At 45.0% G+C, this 16,592-nt stretch overlaps 1 pseudogene; it reads right to left on the reverse strand.

Moving 5' to 3' along the window:
• Window positions 1-10,770: 10,770 nt before the first annotated feature.
• The window catches only part of LOC138385878 (aromatic-L-amino-acid decarboxylase-like), a 59,393-nt pseudogene continuing 53,571 nt past the window's right edge, over window positions 10,771-16,592 (reverse strand).

The following is a 16,592-nucleotide window of genomic DNA, read 5'->3' on the forward strand; positions in this document are numbered from 1 at the left end:
ACCAGCTCTTTATCTGGGCCCAGACAGTAACCAATACCATTTCCATCCATCAGCTTAGTGACATGTGCCCTTTAATGGAAGACTAATGAGACCTAATAGAAGGAGTTTCCTGGGCTTATTGATGTTCCCTGCAACTTTGCAGGAGAGAGAGATTTAGGTCAGAGCCATTAGAATTTCTCTCCCTTTCCCTGAAATTGTGTGGACTGTCAGGCCAGTAGGCATGTAACATTTCACCATGTCACCTTCCTGCATTAGATGGCTGGGGCTGCTACAATAAAGTACCACAAACCGGGTGGCTTGACAACAGAAATGTATTGTCTCATAGTTTTGGAGGCCGGAAGTCCAAGATCAAAGTGTCCTCAGGGTTGTTTCCTTCTGCTGGAGAATCTGTTCCAGGTCTCTCTTCTGGCTTCCGGGGCTTTGCTGGCCATCTTTGGTGTTCTCAGCAAGCATCACTCCTATCTCTTCCTCATCTTCATGTGACATTCTCTCCATGTGTGTCTGTGTCCAAATTTTCCCTTTTTATAATGACACCCATTGTACTGGATTAGGGACCCCCCTAATGGCTTCGTCTTAACTAACTACATCTGGAGTGACCCTATTTCCAGATAAGGTCACATTCTGAGATACTCAGGGTTTTAGGACTTCAACATATTTTTTTTTTGTTTTGGGGACACAGTAGGGGGACACAATGTATCCTGTAACACTTTCCATCACCAACATGTCCCACAAAATCACAAACAGTACAACAGTAATGCTTTGCATTTGTACAGGCCCTGTCAGAAGGCACAGATTTCTACAGGTTCTCAAACTGTAGACTACATGCAGATCACCTGGGGGCGCTGTGACACGTGCAGATTGGCAGATCCCGTGTCCAGAGGCTCTGATTCACGGAGTCTGCGTGAGGGCCCAGCTATCCATCATTTTTAACAAGTACGTCAGGTGTTCCTAATGCAGCGGATCCCAATTTGGAGAAATCCTGTTGTAGTTTGAGAAATGGCTCTGTTTGTTTCTAAAGGATACAGGCACTGCTGCTTGTGGAAAATGAAACAGAGAGCAGCAGAGGTTGGATAGAGCATTAAGTGCAGTGGGTGAGATCTTATGTCCGAGTAGTGAAGACATCTTGCTCAGAGCTATTTCTCTGGTCCTTACTCAGTTGGAAATACATATGGTTTAGAAACATACAATGGGCTAAATTTTAAGCTACATAGGTTTTTTTAATAGGCCACTCGCCTTCCCTGCAGGAGCCATCCATGCCTTCAGTCTGCCAGAGCTTCGTGTCCAGAATCCAGCAAGCAAGAGCAGCCTCCAAAAGCAGTGGAAAGGGGGCTTTGCCATTGCAGTGCCCACCTGCTGCTTCCTGAGTCTCACCCCGCCTTTGCATTCTCTCTCCTTTCTTAGGGAGGATTTTTGTTTTTTAATTTCATCTTATTATTATGGGGGATACAGAATTTCAGGTTACATACGTTGCCCATGTACCGCCTTTCCCCCCAAGTCAAAGCTCCAGGCGTGTCCACTCCCCAGACAGTGCGCGTTGCATCCATCATGTAGTTATATATCCATCCCCTCCTCACCCCCCCCCCACCGAGTCAGCACCTTCAAGCGTGACCATTCCCCAAACGGTGCGCAATGCACTCATTATGTAGGCATACACCCATCCCCTCTCCCCACTCCTCACTTCAGTCTGATATCCGATTGGTATCGTTCCCAGATGTGTATTTAGGTGATGATCAGGGAAACCAATTTTCTGGTGAGTACATGTGATGCTTGTTTTTCCATTCTTGGGATACTTCACTTAATATAATGGGTTCCAACTCTCTCCAGGAGAACCATAGAGATGTCGTATCTTCATTATTTCTTATAGCTGAGTAATATTCCATAGCATACATATACCACAGCTTACTAATCCAATCATATATTGATGGGCATTTGAGTTGTTTCCACATCTTTGCTATTGTGAATTGTGCTGCTATAAACATTCGGGTACATGTGTCTTTGTTATAGAATGACCTTTTTTCCTTTGGGTATATGCCCAATAATGGGATTGCTGGATCAAATGGAGGATCTACTTGAATCTGTTTAAGATACCTCCATAATGTTTCCACAGGGGTTGCACTAGTTTGCAGTCCCACCAGCAGTGTATGAGTGTTCCTGTCTCTCCACATCCACGCCAACATGTGTTGTTTTGGGTTTTTTTGATAAAGGCCATTCTCACTGGGGTTAAGTGATATCTCATTGTGGTTTTGATTTGCATTTCCCTGATGATTAGGGATGTTGAGCATTTTTTCATATGTTTGTTTGTTAGCCATTCTTATATCTTCTTTTGAGAAATTTCTATTCATGTCCTTTGCCCACTTTTTGATAGGGTTGCTTGATTTTTTCTTGCTGATTTTCCTGAGTTCTAAATAGATTCTTGTTATCAGTCCTTTATCTGATGTGTAGTATGCAAAAATTTTTTCCCATTCTGTAGGTTGTCTGTTTAACTTTTCTTTGATCCTCTCTGTTGAGATGGTTGGTTTCCTTCTTAAAGCACAATATGTTCAGTTCCTTTTTGTTTGTTTGTTTGTTTGTTTACCTCCCTGCTACAATTCTCTAGGAGATGGCTGGGCACGGTGGCTCACACCTATAATCCTAGCACTTTGGAAGGGCTAAGGCGGGAGGATCGCTTGAGACCAGGAGTTTGAGACCAGCTTGAGCAACATAGCAAAACCCCATTTCTACCAAAAGTAGAAAAATTAGCCAGGCGTGGTGGCACGTGCCTATAATCCCAGCTACTTGGGAGGCTGAGGTGGGAGGATTGCTTGAGCCCAGGAGTTTGAGGTTGCAGTGAGCCAATGATGATGCCACTGCACTCCAGCCTGGGCAAGCCTCTGTGAGGGAAGAGATCTGAGCTTCATTGTTCCCATTTGTCTTTTTTTGTTTTCTCCTCTAGCACTTGCCTTAGTTCCAGGCACATTTTAGGTGCCCAACAAATATTTGTGGAATGAATGAACGAACGAATGGACGAGTGCTAGCCCCATTTGTAGGGACACCGTAAGGATAACCGTGGAGAGAACATGTTGAGCCTTTAAATCATCTCGGGTGGGCCAAGTCCGTGTTCAAGGCTGAGCACCGGAATTCCGGGGAGCAGACTCACCACTCAGCAGGACTGACTGTGCTGTGAGTTTCCTCTCAGCCCCTTCTTGATCATTCTGGAAGAATTTCACACTGCATTTACATTAAGGAGAGGCCTTTCCTTACTCAATAGTTGGAGGAGGGGAGCTGGACATTTTAAGGGAGCTGGACATTTTGTGGGAGAAGTGGTTCTGGAATGTGGGGGCTCTTTGGGACCTGGTGCACAGTGGGGCTTGTGGGACCTGTGTTTGGGCAGGAGGGGCAAGAGGGGCCTGCAAGGAAGTGGCAGCCTGATGCAGATTTCTCTTCCTGTGCAGCTTTGCTTAGAGTTGAGAATTACTTCCCAGAGACAGGAGGTGGACCCTCGCCCTGGAGAGATCAGCTTAGAGGCATAAACTTCCATGAATTTCAGACCCAGTGGGAAGCTCCTGACCCTCTAATTGAGCTCTCCCTGGCATTCCAGAGCCATCCAGGGGTCTGGTGGATCTAGTAGTAACTGACTACTACACACTGGGGTACAGGGGAGACAATGAGTTTTAAAGCTGCTTGGAAATCCGTGATTGAAGAATTAGGAAATACTTGCCTCTCTCTGGGTTATCAAATTTAAAGTTCCTAATTTAAGAAATAAAGTTAAGGGAAATTAGTTATGGGAATTTAATGAAACCACTGGCATTCTTGAGTTATGTTCTGGTCACGTAGTGACCCCGGTGGACTCTCTGGAGCACTCACCCAGAATGCCTGTTCGCTGGCTTGGATCTGTGCCAGGAAAGCCGGCAGCAGCAGGGTGATTCCAAGAATTCGCAGTTTAGGCCCAGTCCAGTGATGCGAATGGAGAATATAATTTATGGAAGTGCTGTGGGTTGCATTGTGGCCCACCCATAGAGATATGTTAAAGTCCTGAGTCCTCATACCTGTGAAAGTGACCTTATTTGGAAAAGTCTTTAAAAGGGTCTTTGCAGATATTGTTACAAAGTTAAGATGAGGTCACTAGGGTGGGCTCTTAATCCAAAATGACTGGTGTCCTTATAAGAGGAGAAGAGAGACACTGGGGGAGAAGGCCATGTGACAATGGAGACAGACACTCCAGTGAGTGATGCATCTACACACCAAGGAAGCGTGAGGACTGCTAGGAAAGGGCTGTGGAACTGATCCTTTCTTGATGCCCTCAGAAGGTTCTAACCCTGACAACACTTTATCTCAGACTTCCAGCCTCCAGAGCTGTGAGACAATACGTTTCTGTCATCTAAACTGCCAAATTTGTGCTGCTTTGTCTTGGCAGCCCAAGCAGGTGCATATAGGAAGAGCCTGGGATTTTGAGTCAGAAGACCTGGTTTGAGTCCCAGCTACCAATTAGTCCCTGTGTGAACTTGGACGAATCATTTCAATTTTTCTGAGCCTCAGTTTTATTAACTGCAAAATGGAGAAATACAACAGTAACTGTTTTCCTCTCCAGGGCAGAGGTAGGAAAACTGTGGGGATGGAGTGTGATTGTGTATATAAAAGCATTTTTTCATTGTAGAGCACTGTGCAATGTTATGTTATTACGTAAGGGACGGTGGGAGGGAGGCGACTGGAGTGATTAAGAGCGAGGCTCTGATGTCCCTTTGCCCGGGTCTGTGAGTGGAAATATTATAAAGGAGTTTATCATGAAACTTAATTCTCAAATGAACCAAAAGCAATGATGTCCAGGAGTAGAGTTGTGGTAAGTTAGAGGAATGTATTAGTTATCTTTTGCTCTGTAACACATTACCCCCAAATGAGGGGCTAAAAATGATAAACATTTATTATTTTATACAGTACCTATGGGTCAAGAATCTAGAGATACTTAATTGGGTACTTATGGCTTGGGGTTTCTCTTTCTCTCTTTTTAGGCAATTTAAAGGACTTTAAGGCTTGGAGTCTTTTGTGAGGTTGTAGTCAAGATGTTGGCTGAATTTGCAGTAACCTGAGGTTTAAGACTGGGGCTGCAGGACCCACTTCCAAGACAGGTCACCCACAGGGCTGTTGGCAGAAGGCTGCGGTCTCTCACTCTGTGTCCTCTCTGCAGGGAGGCTCAAATGTTTTCACTATGGGATCTTCTCGTCCTTGCCTCCCTCTCCTGCCCATCCACCTTGTCCAGCATGGCCTTCCCTTTGGCTGTGGTTCTCAACTTTTATGGAGTCACAGGCTCTCTGAGATGTAATGAAAACTAGGGACCTTCCCCCCAGTAAAGCCCACATGTTCATTTACACAGAATATTCTAGCCAGAATTTTAGGAGGCTCCAAGGTTAATCAGCAGTCAGGCACACAGAGAGCTCTGTAACACACAAATCTATGTGTGTAATTCCCTGATGAAAATGTTTCCAGACCGCCATTGCTCACAGGATAAAAGCTCTTCAGCATGCCAGCTATAATCTGACTCCAACTCACTTTAATATCGGTAACTCATTGTCACAGTGAACATCTTCTACAGGTGGGCACTTTTCATGCTCCCTAATCCGTAGAAAAACCCTGCAAGCAGTGGGTTTCAGGATTCTCATTTTGGAGATAAGGAGAGGCTCAGAGCTGGGGTCTGGCTAGTGCAAGTCCCCCCCGAGAGTGAATGGCTGAGTTTAGGGGGATACAGGGTCTTCTGACTGCAAAGCCGGCACCCCTTCTTCTTCAGGCCCAGCCACGCTGCTCTCTGCCCTATCTGGCTGCTGCCGGGCACACTCCACACCATGTTCTGGTGCTTCAGAACGACTCATCATCTCCAGACACACTGTGGGTTTTGCTCAGGTAGCTTTCTCTTCCTTAAAGGTCCTTTCCTCACATCTCATTATCTTCCTTCTCCAGCCTTGTTCTCTAATCATTGTGCTCTGATATCCTGTTCCTTCTTCAAGACTCAGGCTGTCAGTTCTTCCATGAAGCTTTTCATGGACTCCCTGGTCATAGCAAGATGGGGTCTCACTATATTGCCCAGCTGGACTTGAACTCCTGGGTTCAAGAGATCCTCCTGCCTCAGCCTCTTGAGTAGCAGGGATTACAAGCATGCACCTACAAGCTCAGGGAGACTCTAGTTCCTTGTAGGCAAGTATCAGGTGTGCCTTTCTAACTCTTTTCCTCTTAGCACTGCACAGGATTGGTGTTGAATGGGTATTTGTTGAGTGAGTGTTGATGAGTGAATGAATTAAAGAATGAATGGCATTTTCTGCAAGAATGCTCACCAGCTTTTGAGTAAATGTAGCTGGGAATCTAGGGTGTCCTGGGCTTCAGCAGTTTCTAGAACATCTTTAATGAGTCTAGGGGTGGAAGTGTAATGCCACACCTGAAAATACCATTGTTTTCTATTCCTTAACATTTTGGCACCCAAGGGGAGAAGCCACAGAGTTTACCTGTGCCTAGCCTTAGTAGTTCCCTCTCCTATTTTAACAGACAGGACAATGAAGACTCTTGAGAATGAGAGTCTCTATCCAAAATCTTATCATCTAATCCTCTGCTGAATGCAGACTGGGAGCCAGATGTCCTGAGCTGTGTGTTGAGATCTTTTCCTAAAGATGTACACAGACTCCAACTGTACAAGAGGAGAGTGAAGAGGAAGAGGTTGATGAAACAGGTGTGGAAGTTAAAGACATAGAATTGGTCATGTCACAAGCAAATGTGTCGAGAGCAAAGGCAGTCCGAGCCTTGAAGAACAACAGTAATGATATTGTAAATGCTATTATGGAATTAACAATGTAACCATCTGAAAACAAGGACTTTTTTTGGTGTTTCAAAAGAGTAACTGCAGCTTGGTTTGAAATTTGTACTGTTTCTATTATTAATAAAGTTATGGCTTCTTGTTGGATGAAAAAAAAAAGATGTAATGCACATTTGTGTATGGGAAGAAGTGAGAACCCCCTCTGAGGACTTGTAAAGGCTCTACCCATCTTTGAAGTCTTCCTGTGTGTTAAGGGGAAATGCTGACTTTAAACAGACACTTCAAGCAGTTGCTTTGTTGTGGTTCCATTTTAATAAGAAAAAATATAACTATGTGGATGGTTACCTTGACAAAGTGGTAAAAAGGATATGCATCAAAATGGTAATAATTGTTGTCTCTGGGAGGTGAGAATTTGAATTATTATGATTTTCTTTTTAATTTATGTTTTCTAATTTTTCTATAAGGTATATGAATTTCTTATGTGATTAAAAAAGTCTTCTAGTTGTTAAAAGAAAAATGATCTCTGCATAAGATAAGCTATAACTGTAATTTAATTTTGTGACTTCTCTTTCTTAACACAGATAAAATCATGCATATTTTGCATTTAGCATAAGAAGTGGTTTCAAGAGCAGCAGGAAGTCTCGGTCACTTCCATCAAGATTATATTTATTAACACAAATGTTCAGTGAAATAATTGTCTTGAGTGTTGTCTAGATCTAACATCTTCAAGGAATGTCAGGAAGCCTAGAGGCAGAAGGAGGGTGCAGAGTATGTTTCTAAATGTTTTACTAAGTAAGTGAATGTGTCCAGCAGTGAGGAAAATCCTCAGTATTTTCCTTGTCATTAACTTGTTGATGGACCCGAATGTTTATAGCAGCACAATTCACAATCGCGAAGATATGGAAACAACCCAAATGCCCATCGATTCATGAATGGATTAGCAAAATGTGGTATATGTATACCATGGAATATTACTCAGCTATTAGAAATGATGGCGATATGGCATCTCTTTGGTTCTCCTGGAGTGAGCTGGAACCCATTCTATTAAGTGAAGTATCCCAAGAATGGAAAAACAAGCACCACATGTACTCACCAGCAAACTGGTTTCCCTGAGAGCACATTTGGGATTCACACCAATTGGGTATTGGACAGAGGTCGGGGCTGGGTGGAAGGGATGGGTGTATACCTACTTGATGAGTGCGATGCGCACTGCCTGGGGAATGGACACGTTTGAAGTTCTCTCTGGGGGGGATGGGGTGGGGGGAGGGGAGGAGTGCACACCTACATGATGAGAGTGATGTGCACTGTCTAGGAAATGGACACAACTAAAGCTCAGACTCGGGGGGATGGGGAGGCATGGGCAATGTATATAGCCTGATCTTTTGTACCCCCTTAATGAGCTGAAAAACAAACAAACAAAAAAAAATAAAATAAAATAAAATGTAATTTTAGAAAAAAAAAAAAAAAAAAAAGAATTCAAGTTGTGCTGCGTTGTGTATTTAAAAAAAAAAAAGCTATCCTAGGGGAGCAGGAACCAAGGTGGGACTGTTCCGATTCATTCACCTCTGTGTCGACAGTGCCCTTCGGCAAAGTCATTCGTTCATTGATACACCTGTTCATCAAATACTCATTGTGTGCCCCTTAGTTCCAGGTGCCGTCTGGTTCCTGGGGAAGCAGCGGTAAAGAAAGCAGGGTTCCTGCTCTCTCGGAGCGATACTTACTTGTGGAAGGAGACAGGATGTGGCCGATAAATAAATACATAGCATGTCAGCAGTGGGGAGTACAGTGGGAGGCAGATGGCGAGGGGTTGGGCATGCCAGGTTGGGTCAGGGTGGGGTGGTGGTGGGACTCTTCCAGAAGGAGACATTTGAGCAGAGACCTGAAGGGAAGAGGGAGGGAGCAAAGGCTGCGGGGACCTGGGGGAGGAGCCTTCCGGGAGAATAAGGACCCTGAGGTTGGAGAATGCCAGGCCGGAGGCAGGGGGTACAGCATGGTGAGCGAGTAAAGGGGTGCAGGGCAGAGTATGGGGGCCACTGAAAGCAATTATCCCCCTCTCCTAGTGGGACATGATGACATTAATGGATCAGGCACAAGAATCTCTCAAAAGAGAGACTGGGACTGTGAAAGACTCATGGAGAGTCGGGCAGAGGGGCAAGGCCTAGACCCAGGGAGCCCTTAGGGGCTGTGGTCACCATCCTGAAAGATGACAGAGCCTTGGAGCAGGCAGGGAGGGAAGTGGTTGGATTCTGGATATATTTTGAAGGCAGAATCAACTGGATTTGCTGATAGATGAGAAGTGGGTTTCCCCTAAATAATGGGGCAGATAAGCTCTATGCTCAGAGTGGTCTGAGGGGCATTCGGGTTATCTACTGCTGAGTGACAAATCACCTGCACTTGGGGGCTTAAAGCATCAGCAGTCCTTTGATCTGCTCGCCGATCTGCAACCTGGGCAGGGCTCAGGGGGATGGTGGCAGGTGGCGTTAATTGGGGCAGCTAAAAGGCTGGCTGGAGCCATCTGAGGCTCGTCACTTACAAGTTCAGCTGTGGATGCTGGCCATGGCAGCTGGGCTCCAAGAGTGGCCTCCCAAGAAAACAAGGTCCCGGTCCCAGCAGTGCTGAACACAGAAGACATAATCACTACAGCTTAAAAAAAAAATGTTTCTGGAATGATTACACTAAAAATTTAACAATGTTCTTTGTTGTAGAAAAGCACTTAACTTAGTTTCTCCTGTTTCCTGGATCTAGCTTCTAGACCGGGCTGAAGGGGGTGCCCTGGGGACCCCTGCCAGGGGGCTGACTTGCTTAGGGCAGGGCTTTTGCCACTGTCAAGAGGTCTTGTCCACCCCTATGGGTCCTGCCGTGCTGTGTCATCCCAATACTCCAGGCTTGGTTCCTGCCCCCTTCACAGAGGAGGGTTAAGGAGCCCTACATACTAAGTGATTTTTTAAGTTATTTAGAAGGATGGTTCTTATCTCGGGCCCATAGCACAATACCTGTTGACTTCTTAACTTCCAGGATTCAGTGAGCTTAGCAAATCATTTTGGTTACCTAAACGCACTGGCTCCAGAAGCTGGCCCTGGTAGTTTTAGCAAGCTTGAAGGATATACATTGTAGCAGTTTTTGAAATTGACAAAGCTATTAGGACAAGCAACCTTGTTTTTTGGAAGCTCAGCTGCCTAAGGGATGACAGTAGAAGTCCCAGCATGTCTGTTGCAGACAATTACTAATGGGACTCACAAAAACTATCCTCTGGTTGCACACAAGTGGGAGGCACTGTCCCCCAAAGGCTGAAGATTTTGGGGAGGTAACAGATGACCAGAGACCTCAATCACTGCATCTCCCAGTTGCTGTCACCATTGAGAAATAAAGGAGAATTCTCTCATTTGTAACAACAAGAAGAGTTTCCTCTTCTCTGTCATTGTCATACAAAACATCCTTGATGTAGTTGAGGTACACAGACTCCTTCACAACAATGCCAACATTTCTGGCCTCAAACCACATATCGACATGAAAGGTCCTGGCACAGGAGTCACGTCCAGAGTTCACGGTTGTCTGCCTTCCCTCCCAGCCCACCCGCCTCCTGCGTGGGCGTTTTCCAGCCACCTCAGGACTCCCTCCATCCCAGGGCCCTCCTTCCGTGTGGCTGCCCGGTGGGGAATTACCAGCCAACACGGTGGGAGACACGGAAACCCGAGCGCTGGGCCGAGTGAGCACGCGGGGTGCTGGGGAGCTGAAGCACAGACGCAGGTGGGAGAACCGGGGAGAGGCGAGGGAGAAGCTGGAGGGCAGGAGTGGGACAGGGGCACAGAGCCAGCACCGGGATGCCAGACGCAGGGAGAAGGTGGGAACTGGAGGGGGCAGTTTGAGGGGATGCCCTGGATTCGTTCACCAAGACTAGACTTGTCCGGATGCTCAGTCCAGGACTGCCGGGTCGAGGGACAGCCTTGGCCGGCGATGCCGGGCCACGCAGTCACGTGCTTTTTTGCCTGCGTTCGGGATCAGGCTTCGGCTTCCCTCCCAAGCAGCACCTGGAACTGAACCCACGCAGTGACAGGTGTGTAGACCCGAGCAGGGCTGGGGACAGTGTCTGGCAGCGGGTAGGAGGGGCACACGTAGGCCTGCGTGTACCGGGGGTGCTGGCGGGAGGAGCTGGCGGCCGGCAGGCTGGATGCTGCGCTCTTCCTGCTGGGTTCCTCATTCTAGAAAGGGGGAATATGCTTGTGTTTCTGCCTCCGCAGAGACCTGTTTGAACCCAGGGGGAACCACCAGTCGAGACTTCCATTCTTTTTTTTTTTTTTTTTAATCAGCTGACTAAGATCCAGAGACTTCATTCTTTAATCTGTAACCCCCTCTCTCTCTTGGGATTAGTGGTGTGACACAGGTGGCAGAGACTGGGATTCTCGTACCCTGGTCTGTGTCACCAGGGCAGGCCTCTTGCCAGTTCTGCTTCTTCCTGTGTCTCCGTGGGGATGTGCCACAACGCCAGGCACGGCGAATGAATGAATGAGTTAAAGAATGAATGGGCACAGCGCTGACCCCTGCAACTTTAAGTGTCAGGGCCTGGCCTCTCTCCGAGCAGGATGGAGCCAGTGGTGGTGTTATGCGATGAATCCCCGGCCTCCTGCGTGGCACCGCCCTATTCCTTTCTTCCCTGCAGCCCCTGCCCTAGGCAGAGGCAAAGATGTGGTGGGAGGAAGGGAGGAAGTGAATGAGAAATCACAGCTAAAAGAGAAGACCACGTCCCCACCCTGACTCCACGTTTTCCTCTTTCTTTCCTTTGTCTTAATGATCTGCTACTGCACAACAATCTGCCCTAAAATATAGCAGTTTGAAACCACAAATATTATCTCACAGTCACTGCGGGTGAGGAAGACAGGAGAGGCTGAGCCCGGTGGTCCTGGTTCAAGGACCCTGAGAGGTCAAGCTGTCGCCCGGGCTGCGGTGGTCTGCAGGCTTGGCTGGGGCCGGGGGAGCCGCTTTGAGGAAGGCCCCCTCCCGTGGGTGGCTGGGGACTGCCACACTGCCTCTCCAGAGGACAAAGTGTCCTGACAGTGTGGCAGCTGGCTGTCCTCAGAGCGAGTGGAGAGGGCGGCAGGGAGGAAGAGAGATCTCGAGAGAGGCCACCATGCCTTTTGTGACCTGGTCTCTGAAATCATGCGCTGTCACTTTCGCCTTACTCTGTTCCTTAGCTGCAAATAGCTCTGTCCTGCCCACACCCAGGGAGGCGATTAGGCTCCACCTCTTGAGGGAGCTGTCTCAAGGGCCTTGTGGAGACATTCTAAAACCACCACACCCCTGCCAGACTCCCTGGCCCTACCCGCACTGTGCTCTGCTCCTCTAATGAGCCAGGTATTTGCCCAACTAATCCTAAGGGAACTGGAGGCTTCCCGTAGGTTCTGTCAGGCCCAGGAATTCTGAATCGTTTTCATTTCCTCCTCAACACAGTGTCTTGCCTGTGGCACTTCTAAATATGTTGATTTAAATAATTCACACTAAAATATAGAGGCTTGTCAACTCACTGCATCCAAGAGTGCTTCCCATTTTAAAACGAGGCAAAGAACATCACTCCAGAAAGTAGCTCTTTAACTTAAAGGAGAGACTGGCTGGTAGAATTTTACATGTGCTTGGTTCCTGGGCAGAGCAAGCTAGTACCAGAGTGACCCAAGGTGACCCTGCAAGGTGGGGGAACAGACACACAGGAGGAAGAGGGACCTAGTGTGGCCTGCGGGCCAAAGCACATGCCTGCTCTCTCTCTTCTGCTGTCTCTGTATCTCTGGGCATCTCTCTCCCTCTCCCTCTCCCTCTCCGTCCCCTTTTCTCTGTCTGTTTCTGTCCTCTGTTTCTCTCTTTGTCTTGACCTCTCTCTGTTACTCCGTCTCTGTCTGCGTATGTGTGCATCTTCGCAGCTGAACTGGCATTCTGAACCCCTCCCCTGCACCGTGGGCCCCTCCTGTTGCTGCGCAGCTCTGTTCTCTCTTTACCTCTCTAATTTCTTACCCCACCCCCACCTTCAGAGGTTATTATTAGAAGATTGCTGAACAGTTACTTGTTTCATTTAAACAAACAAACAAAATATCTGCACCTCTGTATGATACAGCAGTAGACTTTAATTTAGCTATAATAAAATGTATTCCAAACAGCAAACTGCAGAAAATTTTTTCTTAAGTACAACTTATTTTCATGATTCTGAAAGCAATACTTATTTATTGCACAGAATTTGAATTATGCAGCAAAGCATTACGAAGAAAATTGTAGTTATTTGTTATTCCATTGTCAGAGATAACTGACGTTAACATTAGGATATTACTCTGGTTTCAGTGTTTGTGCCTTCTCCAAAATTCATGTTGAAATTTAATCCCCAATGTGACAGTAGTAAGAGGTGTGGCCATTAGGAGTGATCAGGCCATGAGGGCTCTGCCCTCATGAATGGATGAGTGCCTTATTGAAAGGCTTGAAGGGCAAGTTCGCCTTTCTTCTCCTTTCACCATGTGAGGACACAGCAATGAGGCGCCATCTTGGGAGCAGAGAGGAGCACTCACTACACATTAAACTTGTTGGTACCTTGATCTTGGACTTTCCAGCTCCAGAACGGTGAGAAATTAATTTATATTGTTTTTGTTTTTTGAGAGAGAGTCTTGCTCTGTTGCCTTGGCTAGAGTACCATGGGGTCAGCCTAGCTCACAGCAACTTCAAACTCCTGGGTTCAAGTAATCCTCCTGCCTCAGCCTCCCCAATAGCTGGGACTACAGGTGTGCACCTATGCCTGGCCAATTTTTTCTAGTTTTAGTAGTGATGGGGTCTCTCTTTCTTGCTCAGGCTGGTCTCGAACTCCTGAGCTCAAGCGATCCTCCCACCCTGGCCTCCCAAAGTGCTAGGATTACAGGCGTGAGCCACCATGCCCGGCCAATTTCAGTTGTTTATAAATTACCCAGTCTATGATATTTTATAGCAGCACAAATGGTTTAAGACACAAACGTATGTCCTTTAGTCTTTTATATGCACACACACACATGCAATATTGGGATATACTGTGTGTGTTGTTTCATAATCTACTTCTTTCATGTGAACATTTTATAGTGAACATTTTCCCATGCTAATATTTTTCTGGTGTATTACTACATAGTATTCTATATGAACATAACAAAGCTTATTTAAGCTACTATTATTGGACATTTTCGATATTTAAAAAATTTTGCTATTAGCAATAGCATTGTGTTGAGTATTCTGGTACTTAAGTCATTATCCACATCCGTGGCTATTTCCTTAGCATACATTTCTAGAAATAGAATAGCTGGATTAAAGGGATGTAAATTTTAAGTTCCTGGTACATGGAAACTAATTAACCTTCAGAAAGTCTATGATAATTTCCACTTCTTTCAGCAATGTGTGAGAATGCTGTTTTTCTACACCCCAGATAACCTTGGCTAACATCAATTTTTTTCTGTTATTAATTTTTAGTTCAATTCTATTGTGGTCAGAAAACATACTTTGTATAAATTCAATCCTTTTAAATTTATTAAGATTTGTTTTCTAGCCCAGTTTGTAAGTCTACTTGGTGAATGTCCCATGAGTGCTTGAAAAGAATGTGGCTTCTGCTATTGTTAGATGAAGCGTTCTATAAGTTCCAGTGAGGTCTAGCTGGTTGCCACTGCTGGTGAAATCTCTCCTGTCCTCACTGATTTTCTGTGTGCTTGTTCTGTCAGTGTAAGAGAGAGATGTTGGAATCTCCCATTATAATTTTGGATTTGTCTATTTTCCTTTCTGTCAGCTTTTGCTTCCTATGTTTTAAAGCTCTGCTATTAGGGGCAATACACATTTAGTCTTGTTGTACCTTCTTGGAGAATTGACCCGCTTGTCCTAATATCATGTTCATCTTTATCCCTGGTAATATTCTCTGTCCTGAATTCTATTCTGTCTGCTATAAATATAGCTTTGCCAGCTTTTTTTGATTGGTGTCTGTATGGCATATGTTTTCCCAGACTTTTACTTCTTAACTACTTGAGTCTTTATATTTAAAGTGGGTTTCTTCGTAGACAACATAATTTAAGATTTACTTTGTTTTTTTTTTTCTTTAAAAAAGAAAGTGACAATTGCTACTTTTTAATTGGAGTGCTTAGACCATGTATTTGATGCAATTCTTGATACAGTTGGGTTCAGTCTCTCATCTTGCATTCCCCCCCATTTTTTGTCCAGTCTGTTCTTTGTTTCATCTTTCTTTTTTTCTGTCTTTATTTTTTTTTTGGAGTAATTGAGTATGCTTTACAATTGTACTTTATCTCTGCTCTTTGCTTGTTAGCTATGCCTCTTTGTTCTATTATTATTTTTTAGTGGGTTGCTCTAGGACCTACAATATACATCTCTAACTCATCCCTGTCTTCCTTCCTGTGTAGTATAAGAACCGTACAACATTTCTGCCTTTCATTCTTCGTGCTGTTGTTGCCATAAAATATTATGTCTATATGCATTGTAAAACCCATAACAGATAGGTTTTTCTTAGCTTTAGACCAGAGGTTAGCAAATTTCCTGTAAAGAGCTAGACAGTAGATATTTTAGCTTTGAGGGCCATAGAGTCTCCATTGCAGCTACTTAACCCTGCTATTATAGCACAAAACCAGCCACAGATGAGACAGAAATAAATGAACATGACTGTGTTCCAATAAAACTTTATTTACAGAAACAGCAGGCAGGATTTGGCCTTTGGGTGGTAGTTTGTGATCCCTGCTTTAGATAATCAAAAATTATATCAGAAACAGGCCGGGCGCAGTGGCTCACGCCTGTAATCCTAGCACTCTGGGAGGCCGAGGTGGGCGGAATCGTTTGAGCTCAGGAGTTCGAGACCAGCCTCAGCAAGAGCGAGACTCCATCTCTACCAAAAATAGAAAGAAATTATATGGACAGCTAAAAATATATATAGAAAAAATTAGCCGGGCATGGTGGTGCATGCCTGTAGTCCCAGCTACTTGGGAGGCTGAGACAGGAGGATCCCTTGAGCTCAGGAGTTTGAGGTTGTTGTGAGCTAGGCTGACGCCACGGCACTCACTCTAGCCTGGGCAATAGAGAGAGACTCTGTCTCAAAAAAAAAAAAAAAAAAAAAATTATATCAGAAACAAAAAGATGTTTTTATATTTACCATATTTAACACTCTTTTTCTTTCTTTATTCTTTTTTTGAGATCCCACATTCCACTTGGGATCATTTTCCTTCTCTTTGAAGAATCTTGTTGGACATTTCTATAGAGATGCCCACTGCTCAGCTTTTGATTGTTTGAAAAAAATTTTATTTTGCATTCATTTTTTTCTTGCATTTTTTTTTTTATATTTTGCCTTTATTTTTGAAAGATATTTTTGCTTGGTATAGAATTCTAGGCTGACATGACTTTTTCTTGCAGTACTAGAAGGATGTCTCTCCATTGTCTGCTGGCTTCCATGGATTCTGTCGGGAAGTCAGCTACACTTATTATCCCTTTTTACCCCACATAAGTAATTTTTTCTGGCTGCTGTCAAGATTTCTCTCTTTATCTTTGAATTTTTTTTTTTTTTTTAGCATTTTGACTGTGATGCTCAGGTGTGGTTTTCTTTGTGCTGATCTTGCTTGGGGTTCTCTAAACTAGGATCGTAGGTTTGTAATTTTTTTTTTTTTTTTTAATCTTGGAAAATTCTTGGGTACTAGGTCTTCAGATATTTCTTCTGCCCTATTCTTTCTTTTTTACTCCTTCTGGGACTCACACTGGATGTGTGTTAGACCATGTGAAATTGTGGTATGGTGCTTGGATTCTATCACCAGCACCATAACCACTTAGATAATGTTTACGGTGGGCAGGC

Source organism: Eulemur rufifrons, chromosome 7 (genome assembly GCF_041146395.1).
Source record: "Eulemur rufifrons isolate Redbay chromosome 7, OSU_ERuf_1, whole genome shotgun sequence".
Lineage (NCBI taxonomy): Eukaryota > Metazoa > Chordata > Mammalia > Primates > Lemuridae > Eulemur > Eulemur rufifrons.